Raw genomic sequence first — 17,580 nt, 5'->3', positions numbered from 1 at the left:
GATTCACGCCAAGTTGGGGGACAGGCTGAGACAGCTCCAACATACCACTGAATGCAGCTATTCAAAGAGGGTTCGTATTTCACATTGATGTTCATGTGGACACACGTGTGCAGACATGCTACTCAGGCACACACATATACACTTCCGTAACTACTGTTACATGGCTTTCAAATGTGAATTGATGCTCTATGACTGTAGGTAGTAGTTTGTGATATGGCCCAAGAGGTATGGATTTTAAACAGGAGATAGCTGAGAAGAATGGGGGCAGGGGTGAAGGGGAGTCATCACATCTCAAAGGAAAAACAGCAGTGAGATCATCCCTTACAAAATCCACATGGTTGGTTGAAAATAGGATAGGTGAGTGTTCTTTTATTATTGTTTTTCAGGTGTGCAACTGGTATTTCTAACCTGTAAATGTAACTTGGATAAATGACTTAATCCTTCCAATGACAACCTTTGTGTAGTTAGGAAACACTAGGACCTCTATGGAAAATAGCACAATCCATAATACATTGTGTTGTTTTCTTGGAACATGAAAACTTGGTATTTCTTCCACCTCCCTATTGTTCAGAAGATTTTTACTTTAGTTATTAGAGATTGAAGTTACGTGTTTAACATGTGTTTTTAGTTAAAAGTATCTACTTACTGTCCTAGCTCTGAATTCAAACCAGAATGTGTCCTGTATCAATTACATGACTAATATTCAGAAATGATCATCCAAACCAAAATAATTCCCTCTTCTACTCAATATAAAGAAAACCAGGGTCACTAACAAGAAGGAATAAACCTCAGTATATTTTCCTAAGAGAATGAGGTTTTCATTAGATACACACACACACACACACACACACACACACACACACCCCTAGGCCTCCTCATTATAAATCATCCTGAGAGTAGAAGAGAAAGTCTCAAAGGGCCCATTCTTTTGGTCCTGTGCATCTTCTGCAGTTAATAATAGGTTTGTATCTGGAAAGGTTGAAGAACTTGCCCTACAATCCCATTTTTCTTGAAACATTTCTGTGTTCTCTCTGAGCTTGTGTCCATGGCCGAATGTCAGTCCCCAGAGGAGACCCATGTCTTATTCTTTCTTTCTGGCCTTTCTCTCTTTTGCCCCTGTGGTTCCTTCTGTGGCCAGCACAATAACAGGGTTGCAGGGGGTCTTCTATCCCCCCATGGTATTCATGCAACGCTTGTCCTAGTGGAGAATGGTGACATCTGGGTCTGGTTTAATTGACATCACACTCACACAGGTACTCAGAATCCCCATAGGCAACAGACCAATTCACATGGATCCAGATAGCTAAAATATGTTCATCATCATCCGCTGATTGCCTATTTCAAAACCATCCTCACTAATCAATCATATTCACCCACAAATATTACAAATGAGATAGATTCAGTCTCAAGACAATTTGTCAAATAGTTTTCTTCCTGGATGATTTGACTCTCTGGATATTTTAGAACGAGAAATATCTGAGATGAAATCCCTCACATTTATTCAATTCTGCAAATTGCTGTTTTGATTTCTATTTTCATCGGAGTAGTGCTTCTGGAGAGTGTTTGATGTAGTGTTGTCTTCAGATAAAGTTAATACATCAGAAGGGAGCCCAGTATTGATACCATGCTCGTAATGCTCTTTGGGATCAGAAGATACCTAAAATTCTTCCCCTCGGCACACTTGGTTAGTTGAGTGACATGTCCTTAAGATCTTCCACAGAAAAGACTAGTTTCTTTTCTGGTTTTGTGCTGGTGGTTGTGGCTGTGGCTGTGGTTGTTGTGACCTCTCTCTCTCTCTCTTTTTCTCTATCACACACACACACACACACACACACACACACACACACACTTTCTCGCTTGCTTTGGCTCTGGCTTTTGCTCTCCTGCTCGGGCTCTTTCTCTCTCTAAACAAATGAATAGTTGAATTAAACGTGAGCTTCTGAATTGTACTTGTTCATGCTTCTAAGACATAACCGATTAATAACAATAGATGTGTTCTAATTTAAAACATGCCACCTGGAAAGGCATGCTGTATTATGAAATCATGATATTAGAAATACTAGTCTGTTGAACCCATTTGTCCAATTGTATAACTTTGTGGAGCTGTGTTTTGACCTTTATCACATAATTTTGGAGCAAGTGGAGTGTCGCAGGCAGATGAGACAGTGTTTCTCAGAATTCTTCAATGAACTTTAGTTGGAGGCCTGGCAGTGGCAAACATCTTCAGATGTTGCTGTAACCATCACAGATATGAAGAACAAATTTCTGTTCTAGAAATTTCCCAGAATGCTTCAGTCAAGAATTATTTTAGGTTCACCTTTTTGTCTTTTCTTTTTCCTTTCCTTTCCTTTTTTTTTTTTTGAATCTATTTATTATTGTTGACTGAAGAAATATTTTGATCGATTCTAATGTGTACTTCAGTTCTCTCTCTTTCTCTCTCTGTGTCTCCCTCTCCATTAAGATATTGAGATCTGGAGTCTTTGGTAAATCTGCATTAGACCACTCTGTAGGCCAGGAATGAAACTGAAATCTAAGGAAACTTTGATGAGTTTTCAAATAGGAGCATTCTGTGTTCATTGGGCCCTTCCACACCCCACATGAACAGATGATAAGACAGATGTAGTTTTTGCAGAAGGGCACTTTTACCATATCCTCTGAGACCTAATGCAGTTTAACAAAGGACTCCACCTGTTTTTCCAGTAAGTCACTTGACTGAGACTTGAAAAATACCCCTGAAACTTACCAGGGGGGAGGTGGTCTTCTGCCTGGTGTACGGTGTGTGTGTTTGCTTTGTATCTAAGAGGCACATTCATGTCTTGTGTGCTCGTGTGAAGTATTTGCTAGCATTCCCATTAGCCTGTATATAAGAACCAGAAAGAAAATCCCAACATGTTGTAAATGAAGACGTGGGTCTATAAACCTTTCCCTTGTTCTTCAAAAGAGAAGACATTTTCATGCATATCTTAAACAGAAACTTTGTATATTTAAGTGTCATGGAAAATGTTTATTGAAGTAACCAGGATACAAATTGGGAATTTAATTGTCATCATATGCTTTGTGTGGGGGGGGGGGTGGGGGGTGCTGGCCAATACCATGACTCTGGGCCATTGTGGCAAGCCATAACTGCACAAATAGAAACATGTCGCCTGTGTGTGTATGTGTGTGTGCGCATGTGCGACATGTCTAGCTTGCTGTGTCCTTCACGGGATTTTAGCTTTCCCTTCTTGAAAAACATTCTTTTACAGTTCCAGGAGGCCATGGCTACGTTGCCGTCTGAAGGCAGTGATTTGAAATGAAAACTCTTTTCCTCTTGGAAGCTTTTATTGTAACATTATGGTTCAACCACATGGATTCCACTGGCCTTTGTGAGGGAAGAGGCTCTGTTCCAATCCAGCTGAGTTTCCGAGAGAAAGCTATAGGTCAAGACGCATGGGGGTGGGAAGATCGAGGCCACCTCAGCTGCAGCAACATATGAGCTGAGTTGAGCCCTACAGGGTTGGACTGAGCCTGTCCCGAGCTGCGGCAATCGCTGGGGCCACTGTCCTGACCGGGACCCCCCACAAGTCAGTGGACAAGGAGAACATCAGAAATAGCCTGGCCTGGATCCTGAGAAGAAAACTTCCTGAGGCCTTGCCCATAGTGGAAGACCCTTTCCCACACTGGCGGCAGCCGGGGTGGCCATATTAAAATGCGATAGAGAATTCATAAAGTGTCCCCTTTGTTTTACCATGACCCAATTAGCCTTTTGAACCACTTTTTCTCGAGTGCAGATTTCCAATAGTCATACTCGTTGCAAATTCACCAACTGGTACTGTTCGTAAGCATGTTCATCTTGTCAGAATTTCAGATGTTCTATATAGACCAAGGTAACTGTCCTTAATATCAAGCAAGGAATGAAACGGTATCTGGTTCCGAAAACTGGTTTCATGCGCTTCATATGTATAAAACTGTATCTGCCTGTGTTGCTTTGCATTTCTAATGTGTGGCGCACAAGCGTTTTGTTGGTGCTTTGTTCTCAGTACAGTAACTCTGTGTACAAACATTCTAATGTAGTTTTGTTGTTTTCCAACATGATGTCTCTGTAAAAATGATATTGGCTGAGCTGGTGCGTCGGTTTCTCTCATAGAGGCATTAACTATACTGCCAATGCATTGAATTATTTAAAAATGCAAAATAAAATTTTTATGAAAATCTCATTTTAGACATGGAAATTATTCTGCTTACAGACTTTCCAGCCTGAAGTCCCTTGTTAGCACCCCTTTCAAAGTATAATACATAGTCTGTGCTCTCACTTACCTCAACAGCTTTAAAACTGAGGGCTGTAAAGAAATCAGCTCTCACGAGGCCAACTCATTTCATAAGAGAGACCCTCAGACCATCATTCAAAGCCCATTTCAGAGAAAATTGTCAAATGTTTCATTATCTGGATCCCTGGTACACAGCACCAAAAAAAAAAAAAAAAGGCAAAAAAAAAAAAGCTTTCAAACCAGAAAGTCATAACTGTACTAGGTGCTGAGGGACAAGGAAATTCTCAAACTAGGGTGCAAACCTGAAAGCATAGCAGCCACTGGCCTCGGATGACAGCCTAAGGGATAATTTAGGTCAATATACGATTTGAGGTCATCGGGAAAAGGTTATCTTAAGTGTACCCCTTTTACTAAGGCAGGAGAACATGGCATATTTTAGAACTATTTCCTCCAAGATGTTATACATTTTCCAGACCATGAAAGAGAAGAGCTCAGGTATCTAGAAATTTCTCTGGCCAGGCACAGTGAGAAAGTGCAACGCTAAGACATCATACAGCACTTACAGACACTTGTAAATGAACACAGCATTAACCGTCAGTGGAATTTTCTGCGTACAAATGAACTACACTGGGCTTGGCCAGATATCATCACACTAGATAACGCTAGTCCAGGTGGGAAGGCTAATGGAGCCACATGTCATTGAAACCTGCGGTTGTGACACTGTCACTGAGAGTTACAAATCTTTTCCAAAATTTGAAGCCTCCGATGTCAGTAAATAAGAATATTTTTCTTAGGAGATAATGAAGAAATATTTGATCTGAGTCAATAGTGCTAAATGGATTCTAAATTTGCTTTCCAGCAACCAAGTTGTTTTCTACTCTCAAAAACCCAATGCCATGAATTATGCTCATGCCTGGGTAAAAGTATACATGGGTACAGAGAAGACCTGGAGGAAATGTGCAGAATGACATTTTTAAAAGAGTGCTGGGATTATGCTACCTGATCAGTTTACGCAGCCCTTACCATATGCAAGACACTGTTCTAGCACTTTCTTACATGCTAATTTATGTAATCCTCCTAATGTCCCTATAAAATAGGTTCTATTACATCCCCTGTTCTGTACATGACAAAACAGAGGCACAGAGAGGTTAAGTAGCTTGCCTAAGGTCACACAGCCAGGATTTGGACAGTGATCCAAAGGCCTTGTTCTTAACCCTCTACTGCTTCTCACTATCATGGATAATGCTCTTGCCTCCATATCCTCATCTCATTTTAGAAACAAAAGTAAAGAAGGACCCTGTGCCCTCAGGAAAGGATGTCCCCTGAGTCCTTCAAGAGGACACTAAAGCAAAGACATTGAGTCAGCCTCTTTGCATGAGGACTGACAGGGTCCCAGGTGGAGTCGACGACTCAGGAAAGGTTTGGTGAGGGATATCCTTTATGTGACCCTGGATCGGCCTTAATATCAGTTCACTCAGGAGACAGGGCAGCACGGCTGAGCCCCCACTGCTGGTCCCTGACCTGCAAGCACTGGTTCAGAAGGGAAGCTGGGCAAACCCAGGGGAGCAGGTGCCCTGGGCTCTGAGGCAGGATTTTAGAGTGGCCTCTTGTGCTAGCCTTAAAGGAAATGCTTAACCTTTCCGTGCCCCGCCTTTCTTGCTCTGCACAATGGGCTTGATGATATCAGCCTTCTCCCTGCTTCCCGGAGAGGACCAAGGTGTCATAAAGCCCGCTGTTTCTTCTCCGGCACCCCCTCTCAGCAATTCTGCAGGGCATCTTGCCCCGAATAATTTCTCCGACACACTGCCACTATCAAGGCCAGCGGTCTTCATCCTCTGAGGGTGTTAGAGCAGTGAGGGCAACTGCGAGCTTGCTCTGCGAGCAGAGGATCTGCCACAGTGTGTGGACGGTCGGCAGAGTGTGCCATGTGGAGGGCTGGGAGTGCACTAAGCCTCGTGCTTTGCACAGAGAACATGTTTAGTGTTGTGAGTTTCTCCAGGAAGTATGTTTTGGGCTGCGGTGGGCTATTTTGTCCCCTTCCCCCCTTTTTTTAAGAAAATGAAATATAATCATAAAACCTTTAGCTGTGAAATAAGAGGGATCCATGTAGTTTGTTGAGGGAGATTTTGCCCCTAAGTTTCAGGTGTGGACATTTGAAATGGTTGTGAGTTCTCAGTGTGATTAGTTATGTGCGGATCATAAACTGGGAGGGGGATACTGTGACTCACAGTCACAGGACCCAGCATGTGAATTACAGGAGGTGAGTGGGAGCCAGCAAATAACCGTCCAGCCCTGTCTTTCTAGCTCTGTGACTCCATCCTACGGTCTACCCATCTTCCTGAGGATGCGGGAGGGAAGATTTTGAGAGTCAAGAGGTAACAGGAGATAAGGGTCCCTCCAGTGCCCTGGAGAAAACACTCCAGAGTAATCCAAACTCGGATCAGGCTTCTCCAGGAAAGGGATTTCCTTTCACACTTTGGTAACTCTCCAGGAATTTCCTAGTTAGTTCGAATCACAGTGAACTTGAACTTACTGTCATCTCCTAAATAAGACAGGCCTTGTGGCAGGCAAGAAAGTAAGTCTCGACAAAGAGGCCTGTGCACCTCTCTGGAAATGTCTCAGACAAGGCTGGATCAGGGCAGAGGATGGTGGTGGTGAGCTGAGATTCTCTGAGAATTCTCCACTCTGAGGACACAACAAAACTCAGGGACTGGGAAGAAAGCTCCCCTCACAGAAGTTCATTTAGATAGACAACCCCACCCCCAAAAGCCTTAGCCCACTGACAAAACCCTGGAAATTCTACACAGTGCTTTGTTTTAAATACAGCCCAAATAGGCAAATTTTGACCCATTGAGAGCCTGCCTGCTTTGCATAACCCACAAAGCTTTACCCAACATGTGCTAGCCACCGGATCAGGTGAGCCTTGGGGCTGGGAAGACCCCGAGCCTCTGCTGCCCTGCACCCAGGCACTTAAGCCCTGAGCCTCTGCTGCCCTGCACCCAGGCACTTAAGCCCAAGCGCCTAGTCCCCAGCCCCCAGGAATTCTCTTGTTCTCTTCCTCTTCTGGATGGAGGCCTCTCAGGAAGGTCTCACTCTGTGAGGGACACCCCCACCCCACATGCAAAGCTGCCCAAGTGTCCTCCAAATAAAGCTTGCTGTACACCACTGCCACCTCGTGGTTATACCTTTTTCCTCGCTCGGCCCCCAGGTCCCTCAAACTCACTACACCCAGGCTGCAAAACAGGCCTTGAAGGATCAAATGAAGGGGCTCCATTTGGAGTCCCCTCCTGGCACCTTCCAGGCACCCCAGACACTCCCTAGACTGGCCAAGTCGTGGCCTCAACTCCCTGGACCAGTCCTGTGATAACCACCAAATACATCCTGACGCAACAGCCACTATGCCCCTGCAAAGGGCCAGCTCTTACGAGGGGCGGCCCAGATAGCCCCAGCATCCTGGTGTGGCTCAGGCCCAATTCTGGCCCTACAAGCTGCCTCCCCAGGCCCTGCAGACCAGCCAGCTGGATAAGTGGCCTCTGCCCTGGCTCTAGGCTTAGGGATGGGCTCATCTCCTACAGTCTGACAAAGGGCACCTCAACCTTGGCTGAGCCTACTATCTTACCAGAAATCCCCATTTAGTTGATTTGGGGACTACTCGCTTCCCCCAAACCCCTAGTATTGTAGGTTCTAAAGCTCTCCAAGTGATCCCAATCTGCAGTCAGGATTAAGAATCATTTTTCTAGGGGCACCTGGGTGGCTCAGTCAGTTAAGTGTCTGACTTCAGCTCAGGTCATGATCTCATAGTTCATGAGTTCAAGCCCCGCATCGGGCTCTGTGCTGACACCTCGGAACCTGGAACGTACTTCAGATTCTGTGTCTCCCTCTCTCTCTCTCTGTGCCCCTCCCCTGCTCATGCTCGCTCGCTCTCTCTCTCTCTCTCTCTCTCTCTCTCTCTCTCTCAAAAATAAATAAACATTAAAAAGAAATAGGGGCACCTGGGTGGCTCAGTCCATTCGGCATCTGATTTTGGCTGAGGTCACGATCTCGTAGTTCGTGCATTTGAGCCCTGCATCAGGCTCTGTGCTGTCATCTCAGAGCCTGGAGCCTGCTTCAGATTCTGTCTCTCTGTCTTTGCCTCTCCCTCATTCATGCTCTGTCTCTCTCTCAGCAATAAATAAAAACATTAAAAAGTCTCATTTTTCTAGCCAAAGCTCCTCCAGCTGGGGCTGTACCCCATCTCTCACTGGCCCCCAACCCAAGTGTCTGGCACTGGTGGGCTGGACCCTTGCATATGGCTGAAATTCTTGGCTCATAACCTGTCTCTAGCAGGGCATCCAAGGTTATTCAAAATCCAACAGACATTTAGGCTTGGGAGCTGACATCTAGACCCCGTGGTACCCTCTCTGGATCCCTGAGTATTCTTAAAATCCCTGTGCAATCTGTTACCAACAGAAATAGCCATCCACAAAACAATTGTAATAGCTCACCAACTGTCAAGTGCCAATTGTACCCCTTTATGAGTTAAGACATGCCAGTTCTCACTTAGAATATAACCTTTAGTGGGGGGCAAAGAGGAAACCTACCTTTACATCTGACCTCGCACAACTCCCTGTGACCGTTCCTTTTCTGGACCTCAGTGTCCTATAAGTACAATGAGAATAACAACAGCTTTGCCTGATGCCCAGTGGGAATAAGGATTTAGGGCATGGCATGCAATCTCCAGCCGAGGAACTAATATGGCACCTAGTATGGCCCTTTCTTCCTTGGGATGGAACCCTCCTCTCCTGACCATCCTTCTGCAATGTCTGAGGCACCACCTAGGGAAGTTTCTGAAAGTAGGCCCTTTCTTTTGAGCCCCTGCTTCATCCTAAAACCTTTGGGTACTCTGCGGTATAGTCCCTGGATTTCACGTCTGTTTTAATATAAAATGTACCTTTTTCCACTTCAAAACCCAAATTCAGTTTCCACGATGATGTTCCTTGCTCATGGTCAGCAAACTCAGCATGCTGCCTTGAACTGGATACCCTCAAAGACCCTCTCTAGTTCAAACGCACTATGAATTCATTTCTGAAAGTGGCTCTCAAGTCTGGCGCTTTCAATTCATCACCCCGGCCACAGCCTCAGTAGAAGTTCTAATCATCGTCATTATGTGGCCTACCGAGGCGTCCTTGCCTCCCTCAGCTTGGTGGCACAGCATTTTTTTGCAGATCTAGAATTCATGTTACTTTGCTTGGTCAAGGCCAGCAGGAGAGGGAATTGGTCCTCTAAATTGTCTTTTTTAATGTTTATTTTTTAGAGAGAGAGAGAGAGAGAGAGAGAGCATGGGCAAGCAGGGGAGGGGTGGAGGGGGGTACAGAGGATCAGAAGCAGGCTCTGTGCCGACAGCAGCGAGCCCAATGCGGGGCTCAAACTCACTAACCATGAGATCATGACCCAAGCTGAAGTCAGATTCTTAACTGACTGAACCACTCAGGCACCACTAGACCCTCTTTTAAAGAACTTGCTGGATTATGTTAGACCCACCCAGGATAATCTCCACTTCCATTAACTCAAATCAAGTTGATTAGGGGCCTTAATTACTTCTGCAAAATGCCACCGTCCTTTCCACATAATATAGCCTCCTCACACAAGTGACATTAAGCCCACTCATGGGTCCTACCCATACTCAAGGGAGCTCACACAGGGCATGAACATCAGGGCCAGGAATCTTAGAGGCCACCTTAGAATTCAACCCAGTACATGCCTCTGAGCACCAGAAGACTTCACCTCCTGCCTGGCAGACCTTTCCCCCTCCTCTCCATAATTGCTGGAGCAGTGGCCCTGCCACCAACAGAATTCTCTCCTCCATGCCTTAGTTTCTCCCAGCAGAAAATTCTTTGAGCAACCCTTACTTCTGTGCTGCCTAAGGGAGTATAATAAATTAATGAATTAATTGTGTTAAATTCATTAGACAGACGAAAGGTGTTATCAGGATGCAAATTATTATTATTTTAGAATCCTGTGGCTGTCATTGCAAAGTTTGCACTTGGTTATTAGACACCATGCCTTTGCCATCTATCAGCCCCCAGATCAATAACAAAGCTCGTATTTTGTTTCAAACCATTAATTTGAAAATAACCACCTTGGTGCTCATGATGTGCGGATGGGGAATGATCTGCCCTGGGAAATTGTCAGCAAGAATTATACAAAGAGATGTGCATTAGCTGAAGCTCAAAGAAGAGAGCCAATCAGAAAGCAGGAGGAACACATTCCCTCTCTCTTCCCTCTGGGTACTGCCTCCCAGCACCCCCCACCTCCCCAAGGGCCTTGGGGTCCCAGTGGGCCAGGCGCAGCCCTGCAGTTCTTTCCCTTTGACTGCAGCTGCAGTGGCCCCAAGATGATTTGGGATTCCTCAGGGGCAACTCCCCTTCCTGGTCCCCACTTCCCAACCCCTCCTTGGAAGACCTGAGCCCTGCTCCCCAGATAGTGGTAATCTCTCCTTGGGGCCAACCTAATTCCCTGCAATGTCCCTCCTGAGTCTCTTCTCCCTTCTGTCCCTTCCCATCAAGCTATGTAACCCCTCCTGACCTGTTTCCCTGTACCCCTCACCCCCATGTTGGCCATAGGGAATCTCTGTTCAACTGGCTTAGCCTTTACTCCTTCAAGAAGCTCCCACCCTATCCCCAGTCCCACATAGTCCTCCTGGGCCCATTCTCCCCGGGAGCACTCCCCAAGGTCCAGCACAGCCTCTGCCTCCACAGCCTACTGGGAAAGCTAATGAGTCAACAGCAACAAGAGAGAGAATTGAGTGGGTGGGAAGTGAAAGGAAAGCAAGCCTTGACCTACAGACACCTAAGCCTGAGGCCTCATGTCTGGCTCCATACCTCTAGCCCTTGACTAGCTTCATGAGACTCCTCTCTAATCCTCTCAAGGACAGGGTGACTGGATTTGAAGGTGCAGGATTGCAGGAGCAAGTTGAGAATGGACATGTTCTTGTCCTTAGCTCTGACCCAGAAAATAATTCTAAGTGCTTGCCATCGAGGCATCTGAGAAACTTCTGCCCCCCCAGCCAGTGGCTTCTACCACTAGACTGAATTGTGTCTCCTTACAATTCATATGTTGGGGTCCTAACCTCCAGTACCCCAGAATATAACCTTCTTTGGAGATAGGGTATTTACATACACAATCAAGTTAAAATGGGGTCGTGAAGGTGGGCCCCAACCCAGTATGACTTATGTCCCTACAAGAAGGGGTTTGGGGAGACAAACTTGTGTACAGGTAGAACACCATGTGAACATGAAGACAGCCATCTCCAAGGCAAGAAGAGAAGTCTGGAGCAGATCCTTCCATCTCAGCCCTCAGAAGGAACCAATCCTGCCCACACATTGACCCTGGACTTCTAGTGTACAGAAATTGCACCGAGGGGGAACGCCGTGAAGAAGAATAGCCTGGTGCTGCAATGGAGTTATGTGATAAGTCAAGGATGGCTTCACTAAGGAGGTGCTGATTAAGCTGAAGTCTGAAAGGAGTTGAGATGGACAGGGAGGAGCAGTTCAGGCCTAGGGAACAGTAGGTGGTAGGAATTGTCACAATTTGGTACCACAAATGGTACCAATTGCCCTGTGGTAGGAATTGTCACAGACCCTGCTCAGACTCTCAGGTGTCCCTCAAACATCCATCATCCTCACAGCCCATGCAACAGTGCCATTTAGCCATCGCCGGCTGCATGAGACCACACCCAGACCCTCACTGGGATGTACCCATCGACAGGGGAGAGAGAATTCAGGTGAGAAAAAAAGCTTATGATCTAAGGCAAGAACAAGTATGCCCAAACCATGACTTCAGTCCTCAGCTCCCTGGGTCCATGAGATCCAGAGTAAAAAACACCTCCAGTGTTGAATCAATCTATATTTTTTAAACGTTTTATTTATTTTTGAGAGAGAGAGAGAGAGAGAGAGAATCTGAAGCAGGCTCCAGGGTCTGAGCTAGCTGTCAGCACAGAGCCCTATGCGGGGCTGGAACCCACGAACCGTGAGATCATGACCTGAGCCAAAGTCGGACACTTAACCAACTGAGCCACCCAGGTACCCCAGTATTGAACCAAGCTAAAGGGCGTAGCACAAGGGAAACATTCAACAATAAATACTATTATTTCTAACATAGTGATCTGACCCCTTCTCCCCCACCACACTCACATTCCGTATGGGTGTTGTTTCTGGAAATGGAGAACGGCACACAGTAAACTGCCTTAGAGTCACAGCAGACCACAGGTGGCACAGGCCAAGCAAGTTGGGCCCCTAAGGAGAGGGCACCTCCCATGGGGGCAAAGGCCATCAGGGTGATGATGTAGTAGCCAAGGGGAGGAAACAGGACCAGGCTCCCTCCCCAGGGCACCTGGGAGCTGCTCCTTAGACCTGTCCCCATCCCGAACCGGTTCTGGCCCACCACCTCTGGCCATTGGCTATATTTCCTTCCTGCTTTTCAGGGACCATAATTTATGGCTCTGCAAAGTCTGCGTTCTTTGTAGTGGAGCCATTGTGTTTGTTAGCATAATCATTTCTCAGAAAGGATGTCAATAAAGGCTGGGGAGTGAAACACAAAACCCCCCACAACCACAACTGCTAAATAATTTCTGGAATGAGTTGTCAGGAACCTTTTATTTACTGATTTCGCGCATTTCATTTATTTCTGGCACAGGGCCAGCCTTCCTGACAGTTAAGATTTATTGATTTAATTGCCTAGGGTAACCATGCAATAAAATCATCTCAAAGATAAATTTTCATGGCACTGTGCAGCATGGAGGTAATTTTTCAAATGCTACGGCTATATTTCTGCAGGTTACAGGTGCAAAATTTGCTTAAAGCAGGGATGTCTCATTATTTCAGCTCAGGAACAACGGGGGCCAACTCTTTGGTGGAAATTCTTTAGAGAAAGAGCAGAGAGAAAGCCAGAGGAGAAGAGAGGAGAGGAGAGGAGGGGAGGGAAGGGGAGAGGGGAAGGGAGGACAAGAGAGGAAAGGAGAGGGGAATGAGGTAAGTAGGGAGAGGAGAGGAGAGAACACAGGCTTTTCAGGAAAGAAATGATATTTCCTTAATTGGTTCATATATTCAATGCCCGTGAGAAAGTGGGGCTTTACTTTAATTAGGAGTGGGCTTGGAGGTTATTTACACTCTTCTGAGGATTCATTTGTTTCCAGCTGTGCAACGCTTTGTACTGCACAAGTTTCAGAAGGTAGATGATTGCCACTTGTGACATTCGTGTGTATCGCTTCTTTAGATTTTTTATTTACCCTGTTAAAGTGCTCATTCACGGCTCCGAACATTTTGGGAAGTCAGAAATAGCATAAACTTGTAACAATGTGAAATCTTTTCTTATCTCTCTTGATTTATTTTCTAGTGTTTTTGCTTTGATTGCAGGTTTCAGATGGTGCCGTTTAATAGCTTATTAAACTTGCAGCCTAGCAAGTTTGCTGTTTGGATAAAATTTTATTTTTGCTCAGGTGTAAACCTTCGGAGCAAGTTGCATTTTTTTTTTTCACCATCTGAATTCCAGCAGCCGAGGTCTGGCCTGTTTTTTTGGATGCTCTCTGTGCAACACAGGTCCATGCGGGGGATGCCCGGGAAACCTCATCCCTGCCCATCGTTGAGAAAACCCAGGAAGGGCAAGGGAGGCAGATTAAGGCTCTTCAGATCAACCAGGATGAGGAGCCAAAGAAAGACCATGTGCTGAATTTGAATCCGGGGTCCTAGGCCCCTATTGCTCAGAAGGGGAAACTAAGGCCTGTGGAGTTAGGAGCAGAGACAGATCTAAAGGCCAATGTCCAGACAGCCTGGGCACATCTTCCCTGTTTTCTGCTACCTCTGTTACCCTGTCCCCACTGCTCAGGCAAGCAGCCCAATTGCACACTGTTGGGGGTGGCTTATGGCCCTTCTCTGTACTTCCACGTCTGTTTACAGATTGAGGGCACTGGCGCAGGTGCTCCCCAAGTGCATGCCCAGTGCGGGCGGTCTGCAGCTCTGGGAGACCAGCATCCCCAGCCAGTCTCACCTCACCACCTGGACATTGGCACAACCCAATCGATTCACCCCCAGAGCCGCCACTTGACGAATTCAATCTCTGTGTCTTGCAGCGGCCCACTGTTTCCTGGCTGCACAGTCTCTTCCAAAGGAGTGGGCTTTGCCTAGTTCCTACGCTTGGACTGGCTGAACCACAACAAAGTGAAATCAGACTATGGCTAAAGAGACTGCAGTGGGAATTCGAGATAACATGAAGCAGTGAGTCCAGGGGCGCCTGGGTGGCTCAGTGGGTTAGGTGTCTGACTCTTGATTTCAGTTCAGGTCATGATCTCACAGTTTATGAGATCCAGCTGTGTCGGGCCCTATGCTGACAGCGCATAGCCTGCTTGGCATTCTCTCCCTCTGTCTCTACCCCTACCCCACTCATGGCATGCACTTGTGTGCCTCCCCCAAAATAAACAAACATTAAGAAGAAAGGATGGGGCACCTGGGTGGCTCAGTTGGTTAAGCCTCTGACTTCAGCTCAGGTCATGATCTCACAGTTCGTGGGTTCAAGCCCTGTGTTGGGCTCTGTGTTGACAGCTCAGAGCCTAGAGCCTGCTTCAGATTCTGTCTCTCTCTCTCTTTCTGCTCCTCCCCTGTTCAGGCTCACTCTCTCTCTCTCTCTTTCTCTCTCTCTCAGAAACAATAAATAAATAAACTTTTAAAAATTTTTTAAAAAGGAAAAAGAAAAGAAAATCTAAAGTGGTGAGTCCTGCTGACTACAGAGACCTGATGGCCTGTCATAGCCAATGACTGGCTGGAAAGCAATGTGACTGGGGGTGTCCGTGGCCACGTTTCTCAGGCTGGGTGCTAGGACTACTTGCTGGGCCCAGGGTCCGTGCATGTGCATGTTCACATACCCCACACAAACGGAGGAGGAGTCCCACATACCCACAGTCCTCTGCAGGAGGCTGGGTGAAGATAGGGGCCACACAGCCGTTGTAGGGATCAGACCTCCGCCTGGCTCAGGGGGTCTGCTGGCACCTAGCTGGCAAACTCTAAGGCTCAGGGCTCTCCATCCTTGCCCTGCAAAATAGCCTCTTGCCTTTTCTCTTTGCCTCTGCTCTTGCCCCCTCCCGTATGCTCTGTCTACACAGCAGCCAGCGGCATCTTTCTCGGGTGCACATCTGATCGTGCTGTCCTTCCACTCAGGATCCTTAAAAGATTCCCCATCACCCCCAGGATAAAGTCCAAAAGCCTAAGTGTAACTTGATAAGGTCTGGATGACCTGGTTCCTGCCTTGCTCTCCATTTGTTCTCTCCCTTCTCAGTCAACCAATCACCAACTCCATTCTAGCTTTGTGAATCAACCCAGGGGCTCAATTCTCTCTCTCTCTCTCTCTCTCTCTCTCTCTCTCTCTCTCTCTCAATCTCCCTTTCTCTCCCCCTCCCTCTCTCTTCCTCTCTTTCTCCCTCTCTTTCATGCACACACATACATTATTCTTAATTTTCTCCTTTCCACAATCATTCATATCTAATCCATCACACAACCCTGTCAACTCTACCTTCAGTAGGGATCCAGAGGCTGTCTCCTCCTACCCACTGCCAAGAGCAATGGGAAGGCGGTGCGCAGTGGCACATGCTCCTCAGAATGAAATGTTTGTGTTCCAGGAAACATTGTTTGGAAGAAGCTACCCGGAGGATAAATGCCTAACCCAAGGAACTCCTTGTCCTAGAAGAGCCTCTGGTGTATCTTAGCTGTCTCCACCCGACCTCCCCACCCATCCCTCCAAAACACATTCACATGCCCTCCTCTGCGCTGTACCAAAACCGCATTCCATTTTCCCAGAACTACCTTGTGCCTTCCTTTGCCCACACCGTTCTCTGTACCTGAAACTCTATCCCTCAGTCATTGACTGGCAAAATCAGACTCACTTTTGTGTCCATCATCTTTCTCCTGGCAGTTAGCACAAGGCCGTTCCTGGAGTTGATGCTATGAAAGTGACTGTTAACTTGAACTATTCTACCTTTCCCTTGGCCCACGTTATGTTTCCCTTCCTAGGGCCCCCATCCTTCAAAGGAAAAAGCTAAGCTTCCCCAGAAGGTTGCTAGGCCGACAGGCTGTCATGTCCCATTTGAGCACAAAATTATATCTTAAGGCCTCCGGCTATGTAGAGCCCCAAATCTCCCTCAGGGGGTATTCTGTGAGAGGCCTGGGAAGCCCCAAGTTGTGCTGCCTCCTCCCCTCCACAAATCATGAGAGTTGAGCGCCTAGGCCAAAGGCACACCTCCACTACAGGGGGACAGGGGAGAGCAGTGGAGGTCTTCCCCCAGGCAAAAAAGTCAATGCCCAATGAAGGGCTCGTGTCAAGAGATGGGTTTGAGGGCCACAGAAGGGCAAGGCAGAGAGCTGATCCCCAGTGAAGATTTCTGGGAGCTTATCAGAACCCAGTTAGTCCAAGGTTAAGGGTGGAAAAATGAAGGTCTCCCTCATATGGAAGACATTAAGATTATAAAGCAGGAAGTTCATGGTGGGGAGGATATTAAACCGCACACACTTGTGCTAATTTGGAAACAGTCAATTGGAAGAATGTGCAGAATTGGGGCAGCTCTGGCAGTGCTCTCTGGTCTAGAAAGCTGGGGGTATATTTCTCAATTGATCAAATTCCTATGGGCGTCAGGCAGACTTCTGCCACGGCGCCATCAAACAGCAACCCGAATTCCAAATGCACCAAAGCGTTTATGGCTGGGCATTAACATTTTGAAGTCCACTGGGATGTTCCTGTCTCTCTAGTTAGAAAATTCCCATTGTCTGGGGTGCCAGGCTCTGGCCTGGTAGAACCTTTACAAATCTTTTCCTTATAGTGACCTGTGTGTACCTGTAATGGAAGGAATGACTGGGTTCCTTGGTTTGTCTATGCAAGAGACGAACATATCTGGTCTGTTGCCCATGACAATGGCCACTACAGAGTGTACATGACACATGTAAATTCAGGCCAGACAGGATTAAATGAACCATGCTGGCACAGTGTAAAGCCCTTTCTATTGCTGAGTGGGTTCAACTCGTAGGCATGTGTCCACACACACTGCCTCACAGGCCTTCCTGAGTCCTGTTGCTAAGGTGGCAGCAGCCAGGACAATGCACATTTCCCTTTGAATTGGATCATTGCTGTGGAGCCAAGAAAAACACATCATTTGAGATTTCTTGTCCTGTAATAGTCCTTCCCCAGGGGTCTCACTGCTCAGCCTGGCTGACTGAGGGTGCCAGGGGCATAAGCCCTGATGGCTGGTCTTGCAGCAGGAGCTGCACCTCTGAAGGTACTGGAGTTGGTCTTCAGGCACAAGGTCATGGTGTGGATC

Source organism: Hyaena hyaena, unplaced genomic scaffold (assembly GCF_003009895.1).
Source record: "Hyaena hyaena isolate Hyena2069 unplaced genomic scaffold, ASM300989v1 scaffold_555, whole genome shotgun sequence".
Taxonomy (NCBI): domain Eukaryota; kingdom Metazoa; phylum Chordata; class Mammalia; order Carnivora; family Hyaenidae; genus Hyaena; species Hyaena hyaena.
The sequence above is the reverse complement of the archived record's forward strand: the minus strand, read 5'-3'. Positions refer to the sequence as shown.